The sequence below is a fragment of the Macaca nemestrina genome, chromosome 9 (genome assembly GCF_043159975.1).
Source record: "Macaca nemestrina isolate mMacNem1 chromosome 9, mMacNem.hap1, whole genome shotgun sequence".
Lineage (NCBI taxonomy): Eukaryota > Metazoa > Chordata > Mammalia > Primates > Cercopithecidae > Macaca > Macaca nemestrina.
Window position 1 is genome coordinate 38,201,580 of NC_092133.1, and position 12,104 is coordinate 38,213,683.

At 43.6% G+C, this 12,104-nt stretch overlaps 1 pseudogene; it reads right to left on the minus strand.

Annotated features, from left to right (window-relative positions):
* Nucleotides 1-1,059: 1,059 nt before the first annotated feature.
* Nucleotides 1,060-1,847, minus strand: LOC105478483 (small ribosomal subunit protein eS1-like; annotated as a pseudogene).
* Nucleotides 1,848-12,104: the final 10,257 nt, after the last annotated feature.

Sequence of the window (12,104 nt, forward strand, 5' to 3'; positions counted from 1 at the left end):
ACATATTGGTAAGGATATGGAAAAAGGGGAAGTCTTTTACACTGTTGGTGGGAATGTAAATGAGTACAACCACTATGGAAAACAGTGTGGAGATTTCTTTTTTTCTTTTTTTTTTTTTTTTTGAGACAGAGTCTCACTTTGTCGCCCAGGCAGAGTACAGTGGTGCAATCTCAACTCATTGCAACCTCTGCCTCCCGGGTTCAAGCAACTCTCCTGCCTCAGCCTCCTGAGTAGCTTGGATTACAGGCACCCACCATCAATGCCTGGCTAATTTTTGTATTTTTAGTAGAGACGGGGTTTCACCATGTTGTCCAGGTTAGTCTCGAACTCCTGATCTCAGGTGATCCACCTGCCTTGGCCTCCCAAGGTGCTGGGACTACAGGCATGAGCCACCGTGCCTGACCAGAGATTTCTTAAAAAAACTAAAAGTAGAATTACCATTTGATTCAGTGATCCTACTACTGGGTATCTACCCAAAGGAAAAGAAATCAATGTATCAAAAGGATATCAGCAAACTTGCATATTTATTGCAGCACTATGCACAATAGCTAAGATATGGAATCCACCTAAGTGTCCATCAATGGAAGAATAAAGAAAATGTGGTATATATACACAATGGAATACTGTTTAGCCGTAAAGAGTGAAATCATGTCATTTGCAGCAACATGGATGGAACTGGAGATTATTATTTTTTTTAATCACAAATAGGACTTTTTATTTGCCACTATTTTTTTTTTTTTTTTTTTTTTTTGAGACGGAGTCTCGCTCTGTCGCCCAGGCTGGAGTGCAATGGCCAGATCTCAGCTCACTGCAAGCTCCGCCTCCCGGGTTCCCGCCATTCTCCTGCCTCAGCCTCCCGAGTAGCTGGGACCACAGGCGCCGCCACCTCGCCCGGCTAATTTTTTTGTGTTTTTAGTAGAGACGGGGTTTCGCCGTGTTAGCCAGGATGGTCTCGATCTCCTGACCTTGTGATCCGCCCGTCTCGGCCTCCCAAAGTGCTGGGATTACAGGCTTGAGCCACCGCGCCAGGCCTATTTGCCACTATTTTAAGTCTGAACTTTAAACAGATTCTTGGACTGGTCGTTCATATCCATCAGTTCGTTCAACTTTAGCACCTGTCTTGTCCCCAGTGACTTTTCCGGAACTACTGCCTTCACCATGAAGCTCCATGAGTTTTCCCAATTCAAACTTGAGCTTCTTCAGCATTTTTACTTTTCTAACAAAGACATCATGGAGAGGATAAATAGATTGGCAAGCCTTTTCTATGTCTTTTCCAATGCTGTCTAGAATCAATTTATTGACCATTTCTTTCAAGTCATTTGTCGGCACCTCTTGGGTCATGATTTCCATCATCTTCTGGATTTGGCGGACCTGTTGGTGCTGAGCATAAGAGGTCTTCCATATCTGATTGTTGCGTTTTTTAGTAAAGCCAACACAGAACAGACGAAGCAAGTAACCATGAGTAGTCTTGACATCAATGTGAGCTTCAATCATTGTCTGCCATTTTTTGACCATGGAACACATTTTGTCACGAATAAGATCCATGCCATGGAACTTAGGCAGTTTTTGCCCTGAACATCTTCAGTAATCAGCTTGAATTTTCTAAATGCAAATTCGTCATTCTGCAAATCAGCAAGACTCACTTCAAACACACAACCCTTGAGGCTGTCGGATGCAATTTTGGTTCCTTGGGTCCTGGTGACTAGCGTCTTTCCAATATTTCTTATATTGAACATAGCAGCTGCTTTCACATTATACCAATCTTTCTTAGAAAATGGATAAATCACTTTCTTCTTGGCTCCCTTTTTGCTGCCTTTTGTAAGGCGCTTGTTCTTGCCAACCACCATGGTGCTGCTCAGAGAGCCACAAGGCCTGGAGGTTATTCTCTTAAGTGAAAAAAGTCGGGCACGGAACAACAAATATTGCATTTTCTCACTTATATGTAGCAGCTAAAAAAATTGAACACGTGGAGCTAGAGAATGGAAAAACAGTTAATAGAGATGGAAGGGACAGTGGTGGAGGGGCGGGTGGATAAAGAGAAGTGTTAAAACATACAAACATACAGTAAGATAAAAGGAATAAATTCAATATTCCACAGCAGAGTAGGATGACTAAACTTAACAAAAAAGTATTGTACTCACATGACGGACACCCTGAATGCCCCTTCTTGATCACTATGTATTATATACATATAACAGATTTTCTCATGTACCCCATAAATATACACAAATAACTTAAAAAAAAAAAAAGAAACTGGAACTAACTCACGAAGAAAAGGGAAGTGTGTGGCTCAGGTAACCAACCATAGCAGGAGCAAGTGACTGGAATCAGGGACTCCAACATCCCCTGGGTGCTCCCAATGCTTCTCCTTTCCGTGGAAGGGCTTCATTTCCTCCTGCTGGAGACTGGCCTCTTCCATGAGCATGGGGCATAGCCATTGGAAGCTTCCAGACTTATTCTCACAGCTTTGTCACACTTTCCACCCACTGTAAAAACAAAAAGGCTCACGGTCCCCAGTTTCAATGCGAAAAGACTCTGGTCTGCTTGGGCCGCCTGTCCTCGCTGTAGCGGAGGTGTGGAGCAGGGGCCATGGTATGCTCTGGGTTTATTCAGCTGTGTATACCTAGATGACCTCACCATGGTTAAATGTTGAAAGGGTTTCAGAGGGCTTCCTCTTCTGGAGAGGATGTATATGTAGGAACAATTCAACACTCCTACTGAAGCAACTAGAAAAAACAGAGTAAGTTACAAAAATCACCTTTTTAAGACATTGCAGAGTTGTGCCATCAATGAGGACTAATGAATTGAAACTCTGGAGAGGAAAGAGGCCTTTCCCTTTTTTTTTTTTTTTTTTTTTTGAGACAGAGTTTCACTCTTATTGCCCAGGCTGGAGTGTAATGGCGCAATCTAGGCCCACTGCAACCTCTGCCTCCCGGGTTCAATTGATTCTCCTGTCTTAGCCTCCCGAGTAGTTGGGATTGCAGCCATGTGCCACCACACCCAGATAATTTTGTATTTTTATTAGAGACGGGGTATCACCACGTTGGTCAGGCTGGTCTCAAACTCCTGACCTCAGGTGATCTGTCCATCTCGGCCTCCCAGAGTGCTGGGATTACAGGCGTGAGCCACCGCGTCCGGCCAGAAAGAGCCCTTTCTAAATGTGCTGATTGTCTCTGACCATTTTCTTCCCGGGGAGTATTTGTCAAATCTGTGCACAGGCCAAGGATAGGGCTTGACCCAGGCATAGCGTCTCTACTGGAACAAAGAGAAACTGGTAGAGTTTTTGATGATCAACGTGATCTGTTGTAATGCTAGAATCTAGAACTAAGCCAGAGCTCCTAAGAACAGAGCTGAATCTTCCATAGGCTTTCAGGGATGAGAAGACAGAGACATGCCAATGAAAAGAGTGGGCTCCATCCAAGGACCAGTGATGACCCAGAAGTGGACTGGGACTAACTAAGACTGCAACCCCACCTCAACCCAACTGAATTCTTGACTAGATTGAGGTGATCAATCCCTCACCCCATCTGCTAACAGAAGAAAAAGAGATTCATCACTGGAGGAAAATAACATCATCTGTTGCCTCTGTTTTCTTTTATATAATTATAAGGAATATAAAGAGCAGGAAAATGTGACTGATCAGAAAAAAGGCAGGAGCCAGGTGCAGTGGCTCATGCCTGTAACCCAAGCAATTTGGGAGGCTGAAGTGAGCGGATCACCTGAGGTCAAGAGTTTGAGACCAGCCTGGCCAACATGGCAAAACCCCGTCTCTACTAAATATACAAAAATTAGCCAGGCGTGGTCGTGGACACCTGTAATCCCAGCTACTCAGAAGGCTGAGGCAGGAGAATTGCTTGAACCTGGGAGGTGGAGATTGCAGTGAGCCGAGATTACACCATGCACTCCAGCCTGGGTGACAAGAGCAAGACTCTGTCTAAGAAAAAAAAAAAGAAAGAAAAAGGAAAAAGAAAAAAATAGGCTGGGTGCAGTGGCTCCTGCCTGTAATTCCAGCACTTTGGGAGGCTGAGGTCAGTGGATCACTTGAGCTCGGGAGTTTGAGACCAGCCTGGGTAACATGGCAAAATCCCATCTCTACTAAAAATACAAAAATTAGCCAGGTGTGGTGGCACATGCCTGTAGTCATAGCTACTTGGGAGGCTGAGGTGGGAGAATCACTTGAATCCGGGAGGCGGAGGTTGCAATGAGTAGAGATCACACCATTGCACTCCAGCCTGGGCGATAGAGTAAGACCCTGTCTCCAAAAAAAAAAAAAAAAAAAAAAAGAGGTTAAAAAATTACCTGGGCTTGGTAACAATACCTGTAGTCCCAGCTACTTGGGAGGTTAAGGAGGGAGAATTGTTTAAACCCAGGAGGGTTGCAGTGACCCATGATTGCACCACCACACTCTAGCCTGGTCAACAGAGAAAGACCCTGTCTCAAAAAAAAAAAAAAAAAAAAAATAGAGAAAGAGCAGGGAGTAGAAGCAGACCCACAAATGATTCTGATATTTGTGTTAGCAGACAAAGACTTTATAATAAGTATTATAAACATGGTAGAGAAAAATAATACAATAAATGAAAAATGAAAAATTTCAACAGTGCATTCAAATCTATAAAAAAAGAACCAAATGGGCATTCTAGAACTAAAAAATGCAATATCTGTAATTAAGAACTCATTAAGCGAAATATTTCCATAGCTGTTGGTAAATACCTATTGGCCCAAGATTCCTAAGTTCCCTGTCCTCATCTCCTGGCCATCCTGGACCTCCTTGGGACACCCTGGGCTTCCCCACAGCCCAACAAGTAAGAGTTAATGGCAAGCCCAGCCGGGGGCATTCAGGAGCCTGCTTTGCCACTGCTGCAAGTGTCCCTTATGATTGGTTGGTGTCTGTGCTTTCTCATTGTTTAACTATTTTGATTTTGATGTCATCTCTGACTAATTGATTGACTGATAGAGATGAGGGGTTGTGTTTGTTTTTTGTTTGTTTTTGTTTTTTTTTTTTAGATGGAGTGTTGCTCTGTCACCAGGCTGGAGTGCAGTGGCGTGATCTTGGCTCACTGCAACCTCCGACTCCTTGGTTCAAGCGATTCTCCTGCCTCAGCCTCCTGAGTAGCTGGGATTACAGGCACGCGCTACCATGCCCTGCTAATTTTTGTACTTTTAGTAGAGACGGGTTTCACCATGTTGGCCAGGATGGTCTCGATCTCCTGACCTCATGATCCACCCACCTTGGCCTCCCAAAGTGCTGGGATTACGGGCATGAGCCACCTCGCCTGGCCTGAGATGAGGTCTTGCTGTGTTGCCCATGCGGGTCTCAAACTCCCGGGCTCAAGTGATTGTCCTTCCTTGGCCTCCTGAAAAGCTGAGACTTGATGTCTTGTATTGGTACTGTCATTGGAAGTCCCTATCAGAATCAAATAAATGAAATTGGGTAGAAAGAATTCCTCAAAGGGGGTAATACCAATAAGAGGAGACGTGAAAGGACACAGAAAGGATATTTGTTGATTTATATGCCCACTCAGAAAGCCAGATATCTAAGACTGAAGCCTGCTGTTTGCTGAGTTGAGCTTCTTTGAAGTTTCCTCACCACTGTATTTGAGGAGACTTGAGTGAGCCAGGAGGGAACAGATTTAGTGAGGCTAGATAAGTTTGCTGTGTGGCTTGGTCTCTTGAATCTGATCAGTTTGTAGCTCCTACACCAGTTATTTTCATGAAATACTCAGGACAGCCTTAGCAACTTGAGTTTCTCAAAGGCAAAAGAATTTAGTGTGGACTAACTGCCTCCCAGAATATAGGTTAAAAGAGGAGATTTTAGAGATGGACGGTTCTGGATTCAGACTCCATATCTGCCTTTAACTGGTTGTTGGACCTTGGGCAAATCGCTCTGCCCCTCTGAACTGCTCATGTGTATCTCGAAGGTTTGCAGCGGACACTGTTGGTTAACTACCGAATGGGTTTCTCCTCCCCTTTTCTTTGCTGAAAAAGACCTTTTTTTTTTTTTTTTTTTTTTTTTTTTTTGGGACGGAGTCTAGCTCAGTCGCCAGGCTGGAGTGCAGTGGCACAATCTTGGCTCACTGCAACATCCACCTCCCTGGTTCAAGCAATTCTCCTGCCTCAATCTCCCAAGTAGCTGGGATTACAGGAACGCGCTGCCATGCCCAGCTAATTTTTGTGTTTTTAGTAGAGACGAGGTTTCACCATGTTGTCCAGGATGGTCTCGATCTCCTGACCTCGTGATCTGCCAACTTCAGCCTCCCAAAGTGCTGGGATTACAGGCGTAAACCACTGCGCCCGGTCAGACCTCTCTCTCTCTCTCTTTTTTTTTTTTTTCAGAGTGTTTTATCTCTTCCTCTCTCAGCTCAGGGGTGAATTATGCTTGGTGTAGGCCCATTGCAATAATCCCACTTTTGGGTCAATGGTTGGATTAAGCATGCATGTATGACCCAATTCTGGCCACTGAGATGAGAGGGGTGATCAACTAGAGGCTTCTTGGAAGCTTTTATTTTACTTAAAAAAGATACAAGGAAGAGATCATCCCTCTGCTAAATACTGTCGTGTCCAGATGGGATGCCTAAAAGTGCAGCAGCAATATTGTGGTCATGAGGGGACCCAGGCTGAAGATCCAAGCCAACTAAGGATGACAGAGTGAAAAGATGGCAAGAACCTGGGTCCCCAACGACATCATCAAGCTTCTAAGTTAACCAACCCTAAAGCTACCCCTGGTAGGGACTTATTATGACGTAGAAAATAACTCATTTCCTCATGTTTAAGCTTTTTTGAGTTGGGATTTCTCTTACGTGGAGTCAAAAGCATCCTGACAAACCCAGAGTTGTTTATGAGGATTTGATTCAATAAAATGATTTATGTAAAGCACTTAACACAATTCCTGGTATAAAAGGTGCTCAAAAAATAAGTATTATTATTATCGTCATCATTTTTTTCTCATTTTTATTTCCCCTTATTGTCTCAGTTCTGGCTGTAAGCAGAGGATAATGAGTCTGGGATTTAAAGACGTGATGACAGGGATGGGGGAGTCAGAGGGAAAGGGATGAATTTAGGTGCCTGGGCTCTTCATCCAGAGCACCTTTGAACAGTAATTTTGGTTAAGGGTTTTTTTAATCTGTGTGTGGATGCAGACAATAGAAACTGACTTAGGTTAGCTCAAATGAGCAAAAAGCCATTTTTTTTAAGGGTATGGAGTGTGTCACATAATTGAAGGAAGAGATGAACAGCAAAGATTTAGGCAAGGAAGGAATTAAGTTTCAGAAATTCTCTTCCTCTGAACATCCCTCTCTCTTTGGAGCTCTCAGATAAGGACATTTGGGCAAGGTGTCTGCACTGTGTTAATTGGCTTTGGCCAAGGGGCAGGGACATACAGATGTGGTAATTGAGAGGGACCATCCTTGGCTATCAGGACCTTTCTGAAAGAAGGAAGAACCCAAGATGTATCTCTTGCTCCCAGATGCTTTTCCAAAACTGCAGGTTTCCCCTAACTTTACACAAAAAGCAGCAGCCCCAAGCCAAATTCTGGACATGCTCAGAATTCAGTAATGCCAAAGGCGGTCTTTTTTCCACGGTGACTGGGAAAGGAAAAGAAAAACCTGGGCAAGGGACTAGCCTGAACCATGAAGTCTAACCAGACGTCCTCACTTGGGGCATCCAAACACTCACTTGGAATGCCCAAGCCAGAAGGACTAACACTGCCCTGGCATTTGCAAAAGTGCAAATATTGTCCCATGTGACAAATGTCTAAGTGCTTAAAAGCTATAAATCGAGTTATGCCCACCTCTACCCGACATTCCCAACCATGCTTTTCTCTCTCACAAAGCTCACTTCTTTGAGTCTTGGAAGCTAAAGGAGCCAGGTTCTCTTTGCATCATTCCTTCCATCGGGATGCTTGAGTTGTCATACCCTGGTTATGCTGGGACAGGGCAGAGCAGTGCAGAAGCTGGCCTCAGGCCCAGGACTTTTGGGTGGTAACTGGATCCACCCATTCTTGGGATAGGGACTGATTCAGTCAAGCTCTCTTTTTTGCCAGGGTGGCCAGGTTACTTTCCTCACACCTTACTTTTCCAACTTAGGATCTCCAGGCATTTTTACGTGCCTCCCCAAACTACACTATCCTAACTGAAGAGCAGGGAGTGGGGAAGAGAGGATCGGCAGGAAAGGAGTTACTGGGATTCAGTTCTGTTGAGACACACGCTTGGGTTGTTTTGAGGAGATAACTTGAAGTTGAAGCAACCACTCTCTCCCTGATTTCCCAGGACAGAGCTGTGATTCTGTCCCCCTACTCCCCACCCTCACCCCACTCTCAGTGACAGCCTCAGGCCTCCTCCTCTAGCCTGAAAGGATGAGTTGGGTTTACACACACCCCCTTCCTCCTACCTTTCAGAAAATTTTCCTGTAAAACCCAAGAATAAAAAAACCTTTGTGTCTCAATGTGTATACTATATGAGGCCAAGGGTGGGCACTATTCTTTGCTTGATCTGAGGACAGGACTAAGAAGGACCTTAGAGATTATCTCAGAAGCTGAGTTCACAGAAAGTAAGAACCTATCAAATGCCACTGGAGTGGGGTCAAGAGGGCTCAGGAGCAAATTAAGAGATCCCACAGTCCCACTGGTCAATGGTAGAAGAATCAGTGAGGATTATAACTTCACTGAACTCAAACTCATTAAATATATTAAACCCATGAAATTTTTAATGACACTTAGAAATTTTTAAATTTTTAATGACACTTAGAAAAAAAAAAACAGGCCCTCATTTGTCATCTTGTGAAAGATGCTAGGAAATCAACCTATTATTTTGAAACTGACAAGAAGGGAAAAGAAACAGCATTGATTCTGCCTTTTCTTTTCCAGCTGTGTGTCATGATAACCAAATAGTTGATAAGAAGATGATTTTCTTTATAGAAACATTCTAGCTAATAAATGAAGAAGAAAGGAAGCTAAGAAATGTTAGCATATCAACCTTTTGCATTTCGGAATTTTTCAACTCATAATGAAATAATGGAGCTAGGCAATGATCATCAATAGCTGCTAACATCAGAAAAAGAAAGATAACAGGGCGTTATGTGCCTCCTCATGGAAACACAAAAAGCTGGGCCGAGTGCGGTGGCTCACGCCTGTAATCCCAGCACTTTGGGAGGCCGAGGCGGGTGGATCACTTGAGGTTAGGAGTTCAAGACACAGCCTGGCCAACATGGCAAAACCCTGTCTCCCCTAAAAATACAAAAATTAGTCAGGCATGGTAGTGCATGCCTGTAATCCCAGCTACTCTGGAGGCTGAGGCTGGAGAATCGCTTGAACCAGAGCAGCAGAGGTTGCAGTGAGCCAAGATTGTGCCACTGCACTCCAGCCTGGGTGGACACAATGAGATTCTGTCTCAAAAAAAAAAAAAAAAAAAAAAAAATTGTATGATGCAATCAGTGAAATTTGAACATGGAATTAATATTAAATGATATTTAAGGAGGCTGGGCATGGTGGCTCATGCCTGTAATCCCAGGACTTTGAGAGGCAGAGGCAGGAAGATCACTTGAGTCCAGGAATTCAAGACCAGCCTGGGCAACAAAGTGAGACCCCTGCTTTCTACAAAAAATAGAAAAAAAAAAAAATTAGCTGGGGCATGGTGGTGTGTACCTTTAGGCTGAGCTGGGAGGATCGCTCAAACCCAGGAGGTTGAGGCTACATGCCACTATACTCCAACCTGGGTGACAGAGCCGGGCCCTGTCTCAAAAATCCATAATGATAAAAAATGATATTTAAGGAAGTATTATTAACATTTTAGGTCTGATAATGATTTTATGGCTGTATTTACATAGTACTTATCTCAGAGTGACGTACTGAAATATTTGTAGGTGAAATTATATGATTTCTGGCACTTGCTTCAAAATAATATTTGGGACATTTAGAGGTCAGCTAATAGGAGCATAGAAAAGCTAGATTGGCCTTGAGGGATGATTCTTGGGGCTGGGTAATGGGTACATGGGAGTCTAGGAGTCTACTATGTGTCCTTTTCGTGTGTGTGTTTGAAACATAATGAGCGCATCATGAGTGTGTGTGCCAAGAAGGCACTGTGCCAGGTGTTAAGGATTCTAAAATGATGCATCACCATCCCTATTCTAGAGTGACTTGAGTCTGGTTCCCAAACTCTTATCACTGAGCACCTATTTTATTTTTCTTTTCCCTCATAAGTCGTGTGTTTGGGAGATTCTCATCACCTAATAAATGTATTTATTTATTTATAAGTTTCTCCGTGCTGGCTAGGCTGGTCTTAAACTCCTGGCCTCAAATAATCTGCTTTCCTCGGCCTCCCAAAGTGCTGAGATTACAGGAATGAGCCAACACGCCCAGCCAATGCATTTATTATGTAATAATTTAAAAGTACTCTTTATGGTGTGTCCAAACATTTCTTCTTTTTTGAAGTCTTAAGGGAAGACTGGGAACTCCAAAGTGGCCCAAACTTTTAATTTTACAGAGACAGAAACTAAGGCCTAGACAGGGAGACTGCCCAGGCCACACGCATTGGCAGAGGTGAGAGTGGAGTCCGGTTGTAGAACCCACTCTTCTGCTTGTCCAGTGCGCCACCACTGGCTGAGGACTGACGGTGCTTTGCAGTGTGTAGCTGATCTCGTTTACATACTGGGAACAGTCACTATATTAGCCTGTCAGCTTCTCTTTTTAAGACTAATTGATGCCAATTTCTTCAACTTTTCTTTTTAATTTTTTTTCTTAATTTTTTTTTCTTTTTTTCTTTCTTTCTTTTCTTTTTTTTTTTTTTTTTTTTTGTAGAAACAGGATTTCACTTTGTTGCACAGGCTAGTTTCAAACTCCTGGGCTCAAGTGATCCTCCCTCCACGGCCTCCCAAAGTGCTGGGATTGCAGGTGTGAGCCACCATGCCCAGCCCAACTTTTCTTCATAGATTTTCTTTACTTTCCACCTTCTGAGACTATCCCAAAGCTGTCTGATACATTGCCAATGTCAATTTAAATTTTCGCTTTATGACAAGTTGCTGAGCACTTATTTTCTTCACGCCTCCGTAGTGAAAAAGGGAGCCAGAAAAGAAGTCAAGCACAGTCAACTCCTGGTTATCGCAGGGCAGGATGGCCAATTTCCTATCAATCATGCTGAAAACAAAACAAATACAATTATGTGATAGGGGTAGAATAGTAAGCAGTACATGCCACACTGGGTAACTTTTTTTTTAAGACTGGTGAAGCGCAGTAGTGACAAGGTGGGGAAGGAATAGAACAAGGAGTATGGGCCAGGCTCAGTGGCTCACACCTGTTATCCCAGCACTTTGGGAGGCCGAGGCGAGTGGATCACGAGGTCAGGAGATCGAGACCATCCTGGCCAACATGGTGAAACTCCGATAAGCCAACCTACTTACCACCCTGCTTCCCTGACTTTCAGTACTCGATTTCCTACCTAGAAACTCTAGTCTAATAACCACAACTACATATTGTACAAGCTTAGCAAACTAAAACTAAAAATATAAAAAATTAGCCTGGCATGGTGGTGCGTGCCTGTAATCTCAGCTACTCGGGAGGCTGAGGCAGGAGAATCCCTTGAACAGAGGAGTCGGAGGTTGCAGTGAGCCGAGATCGCACCATCACACTCCAGCCTGGGGTACAAGAACAAGACTTCATCTCAAAAAACAACAACAACAACAAAAAAAACCAAAAAAACAAGGATTTCAATCTGTAACTGACTGAACAATCAATTGAGTTATCCCACTACCTTCATACCAGCCCACATTGGGTAGCTTTGATGTTAGAATGTCCGTCCTTTCACCAATCCCACAGATGTGCAGGTTGGTTTACTGAGAGATGCCTATGTCTGAGTGTTTAGTACTTTATTTTGGATGCTTATCACAAACATTTTTACTGAAATGTTTCCAGTGTTAAGTGCACTTCATCAATGTTTCACTTGCAACCTCCTCTCCCTCAAAACAATTTTCATGTCCTCCTTCGCAGCCTCTCATCAAGCTGACAATGTAGCGTGAGCAACCAACCTCACTTGCCAACATTCTCACATGCAAGATTGAGATCTTTAAAAGCCCTTTTGGATGGTACTGTGGTCAACTCTTGTCTCTGTTGGGAATTA